This window comes from Melanaphis sacchari, unplaced genomic scaffold (genome assembly GCF_002803265.2).
Source record: "Melanaphis sacchari strain LSU unplaced genomic scaffold, SCAv2.0 Contig11_pilon_pilon, whole genome shotgun sequence".
NCBI lineage: Eukaryota > Metazoa > Arthropoda > Insecta > Hemiptera > Aphididae > Melanaphis > Melanaphis sacchari.
The window spans coordinates 4,258,638-4,264,637 of record NW_020270469.1 but is presented as its reverse complement, the minus strand read 5'-3'; positions in this window follow the sequence as shown (position 1 = coordinate 4,264,637).

Sequence of the window (6,000 nt, the reverse complement as noted above, 5' to 3'; positions counted from 1 at the left end):
TATTAAAAAAAAAATTCATAAAAAACGCGTATATATGATGAATAAATGAATTTTGACAAAATATAAAATATAAATGTCCCGGGATCTTATATACATAGGCCACGTATATCATTCTCTTTGTTGCAGCACATAATTGATGATTTATTATATTATATTCAAATTTCAAACACTTGATAAAAAAAAAAAAAAACATAAACGATAAAACGACTACATATTTTACGATATTAATAGTTATTAACCTAACCTCTTATTTTTTTTATTTTAATATTTAGGTAATAAACCTTTCTCATCATGCTAAATACAGCGACACCTAACCTAACCAAGAACGAAGCATTTTTGTACGAGAGAAGATCATTGGTTTGTTGTATACCTACATCATCGCTTGCTAGACCTCTATATTATACTAAAAACTCTGTCTTATTTTTTTTTTTACTTGTACCTTATTTTTATAATTATTACAAAACATATTGATATCACTAATATTATCAGTTCTATATACTTTACTTCTTGGAATAATTATTATAAATTATTTATAGATACCTATCACAATTTTCAATTAAATATGTCGATTGAATAATCAAGTATATATTATCTAGTATAGAATAATATATAAAATGAGTATTAGATAAGTTAGAAGATTTCGTAAAATTCAAATATTATTCTTAGGCATGATCTACTCAAAAAATATAAGCAATAAAAATTACTTCATAAGCACATATTTGGTGCCTATTGGCAGAAAATATTGCGTGGCAATGAATAGGTTTAGTTATCTGAAACTTTAAGAGAAGCGGATCGATATTTAACAAAAATAAATTTAAAATCTAACTTAAAATATCGAGATATTTGAATCATTTAATTAGTACATAAAAACAATAATTGTTTTTTTAATCAAAATCATTTTACTGAAATAATGTTTGAATGTTTTTTCTACACAATATATTTTTACTATAAAACTAATTCCTATAAAAAATTATTCATTCAAAAAAAAAAATCCTTTACTATCTGCGTCCCTGAACTTCAATACACAATCATCGACGATCATCCATCGTCAATAAGATCGTATACGTTTAGTCAAATCAATGAGTTTAGTTAATATAATAATTAATAATACGATACACCATAATTATTATTGTGCTCGTCCTAGTTGTCCTGCATACAATTTAAAATTAATAAAAATGAACATGATTTAAACTTAAAAGATTTTAAAAGAACGATCAACAACGCGTAATACTCAAACTATTGGGTTGAATAAAAAAATCTATAATGGGCGCTAATTAATACATAACATAGGCGATGATGTATATAATTAAAAATTAATAAATTTGCATTCATTAAATTTACCCGGCTATACGGGCCAATACAATAGAATATAATAACTATTAATTAAACATATATTTTAAAAGATAAAAAACTAAATAAAATTATTCATAAGCATCGGTAGAATTTTTAACCATGTAGCTTGATTAATTTCAATAGCTATTTACTTTTTAGTTAAATCGTGTTCATTTTTACATCAATAATACATCTTTTGTATTCTCTAGTGTTGACAAATTCAATGAATGCACACATACTGAAATTTATCAGTTTTAAATTATAGATGTAATCTTTATACACTTTAATTCTCAGTTACTTAATAGATAGTTGTTTTGCACAATATTGACTATCAAGCCCATTTGAATACGATATAACTAATTTCGCTATGTTTGATAATTTTTTTTTTTTTTACTTACCTACTGATAATTTATTATAAAATGTAGTTATAAAAATACACGGGATAATGATATCTATTCCTGTTGTACAGATAAAATTCTTGGTCACGTTAAATAATTTTACAAATTAAAATAACTGTATAACTATTGACTATAATACAATTATAATGTATAATTGGTCGACAACGTACTCCGCAAATTATGTTAAGTTTGTAAGTAGATATACATCATAATAATATTATACTAGCTTAAAATTAATTTATAAAATCGTTTTTTACATATTTAATTTACTGCTAAATAAGATAAAGAATAAAGATGCATTTCACAACAGAACAAATACAACATTATTTAGTTATTTTTTTCATAATATGTGGTTATTTTTCTAATTATAAATAACATTTTCTATTTTCTTCAATATTTTATGCATATTTGACAATTTATTATTGACCTAAATATTAATAAATAAAATAATATTTATTGTATTACTATTTCGCACAGTGTACTACGTAAACATATCGAATATTAAACACATGACCAATGTCTTTGTAATTATTACTATTTAAAATTTATTGAATTATTAGGTTTAAAAAACAGAATACAAAACTATAAAATAAAAAATTTAAATTAATATTTTTCATATATATTATGCGATTTATGAATTTAAATGTATACGTTTTTAATTTTTAAGAGTTACTTACATAATTAAACAATTATAAAAATGTATTATCAAAATTTTTTAGTGTTGTTAATTATCAATACTCATATCTATATATATATATAGTATTTTAATATGAAAAATATTATCATATGAATAATTAGCATAATAAGTGCATATTTATGCTTATTTTGCAACGTAATTTACAACTGAGTGAATTTTTATTATTTTTTAAGCTTATTGAATTCCAACACTCTTAGCGTATTATGCCTAATACAGTAGTGTCTATACCTATTCGGTGTACTCTAAGTATTATTAGTTTATTGTATTACCTTCAAATTGCGTTTTATAAAGACTAAATTGTTCCGTAAAGTCGTCATTTGTGATGTTGATATAATTAGTAAATTCAAATTATATATAGTTCGTAATGTGTTAATACAAAAATAATCGCTATCCATTAAAACAAAAACCAGTCACAGTCCATAGGTGCAGACGAGTAAATAAATAGTATAAATACATTTAAAGCCGTACTGAAGTATAAACAAATTAATAACCATTCATTTTCTAGTGTAAAAAATATTTGATATCATAATATTATAATTTATGCAGTATAGCTACAAATATTCGTAAGCATGCACTACAACAGGCGTATACGTACAATAGGTATAATATAATATGGAGCCGTATGTAGGAGGAGGTCAATTTTTTTCCCAGTTCACGGTGAGTCTGGCGATATAGGATACGTATAGAATGTTTATTAAACACACACACACACACATATATGTATATATAGGTATACTCTGTAGATCAGCAAAGATGTAATAAAACATATAACGAGATTCTTCGCGTCTCCGGACCACAATATGAGAGTATATGTGGAGACAATGGATCGGCGAGTGCAATATTTACCTGCTATATAATAATGTAATACTATCTACACTAAAATATATATGCCATTTTATGAATAAAAAATATGAGTAGGTAAACAATGCCAAGTGCTCGAGACTCGATACTTACCAAGCCGATTTATTTATTGATATTTACGCGCATTTGTCCGACGAGTTTTTTTCGCATAACCGTTACGTTCGTATTAAATACAGATATAACACGATTAACACGTGTGTATGTGTGTGTGTGTTTTTATGTGTGGATGTTGTACAAGATATATCACTATATGATATAACGTACAACTAAATCTATGTCCTATTACACTGGCTATTGACTGTACTTCTATAATACATGTGTGTTGTTGACGCTCGAGTGAAGTTCCGCGACGTGAACACGGTAAGTACGGTTTTCTAAATATACGTTGACCTTTAGCCGAATTATTTAATCGCACATTTGCACTGCCAAACCAGCGAAAAGCAAGAAGTAAATAATAATAAAATAAATAAACAAACGGTCGACGGTTTGTACTTGGCACAGTACTTATACACATAATGTACACGTAAATCTATATAAAATACGCGCAGTTATATACCTACAGTAAACACAGACCAAGTGTGAGTAGGCGACAGACGATGAAGTATTACGCATATTATACAGCATTTTTATACAGGATTACAATCGTGTGTTTGTAGTTTCGTATATCCAGATTCTGTGTGGGGTGTATGAAGGGAGATATAGCTCGTACGGTTATCAATACGTGAAGACTGCCCACTGGGGAAAGTAGATGCCTATAATGACAATTTTATTATAATATATAAGTATTATTATAAATATAAACGAAATACATGTAAATAATTAATATTATTATATATTAAATGATTATCTAACATTTTTTAGAAATATTTTGATTACTTAATCTGAGAGTCATTAAAAAATTATACTTGTTTAATATTTTTTTTTTTCGTTATCGTATTTTAATATTAATTATTTACAACTTATAATGGTATAAGTTTATAACTTATAAAACGTAATTAAAAAGAGCAGAGTAATGGACCAACTACTTTAACACGATATCTCTCCACTCCTGTTTCGCTGTACTCCGCTCATCTAAACTAATATTAGCTTATAAAGATCACTCTGTAAAATAATATTGTCAGATATAATAAAAGTAAATGTGAAAATGAATAACGCGATATTAAGAATATGTTCGATACTTGACAATAGCAGTAAACGGTATTATATATACGAGTACATGAACATTTTCAGAATTTCATGTTAAATAATATAATGGTCCCCAATACTCATACTCATTGGCGGCCACTACATGACTTAAGCCATTGGCAAAAAAAAAAAAATAAATAAAACGATGGTAAATTTTAGCGTGTATAATAAACAGTGATTATTTCGCAGATATTATATTTATTAATCATAAATTCATAAAAAAAATAGTTCTAAGCAGAAAAATTCAAATTTGTCTGAGGAAACGTAAATTATATTTTCGTTAAAAGAAAAATTTCCTTTGTGATCTGTAAAATATAATGTACATAATATAATATGCATATTATATGTTTTTTTATAAGCGTTGGCGGTGACCAAGTTGCCCTGTCTAGTCTCGTCTCTCTCTATATATATATATGTGCGCGTAAGAGACGGTTTCCTTTCATATTTTGTGTGCAGTATATCCTATAGATATATTATATATACATATATTCACATTTAAAAACGATAATAATAATATTTATATCATGTATTATTGTCCATTATAGTATGTCTTCCTGGGACGCGTATTGCGTCTATAGTCTATACGTTGCTGCTAACACGAGCCGGATAGATATCTTGGTACTTCGACAGTGGTTGGTTATAATTGACTCTCTCCTAAGTCGTAACCATTAAAATTTTTTCAAAATATTATTTTTTTTTACACGTCTATACAAAATTAATTTATGTGTTATACCATAAACTTATAGACTGTATAAACGGCTTTGCTCGGGAATAAAATGTACAAAATACGACGCCATCAATGTTTCTCGATTTCAATTTATCTCAATTCATAAGTAAATCAACACATTGGTGTAGATATCTCACTTCGTGAATTAATTCGACCGAGATAATATACACGATCTGTTTGTTAAAAACCTAACCTAACCTAAGCTTATAGCTACAGACTTAGCTTTTGGTAGTACCACAGATTAGATAAAACTTAATTTGTGGTAGTACATTGAATAAATTAAATATGAAAATGTGTAGGTATATATACGAGTAAACATAAAATATTATTTTCTTTGATTTGAAAAATCCCATAGCAACACATGATGGGTTGACTAGTCTAAATAAAACTGATTATTTACCTACCTCGTATATGAACCAGTATTTCCTAACTTTTTTATTTTAACCACGTACTAAATTATAAATAAAAAAATTCTTTATGCCAAATTACATTTACAATATTTAGGTATAATATACGAGTATACATTAATTATATGAACAACGAATACAATAATTATCACATACCATTTATGCATTTATTAAATACTTAAAAAATACTATAGTCACTGTTGTACACATCATTGTGATCAAAAAACTAATTTTTAGCAACCATTAAATTAATTTTTTTTTTCTGTAGAAAAGGAGCCGATTATTTACGAACCGGATATGTATGCGTATTTAACATTTCGTTTAGTAGCAGTCTGGATTGTCTAGAGCTCTTGAGTATAGACCACCGGTAAGTCTCATGAACAGTATTTTGAA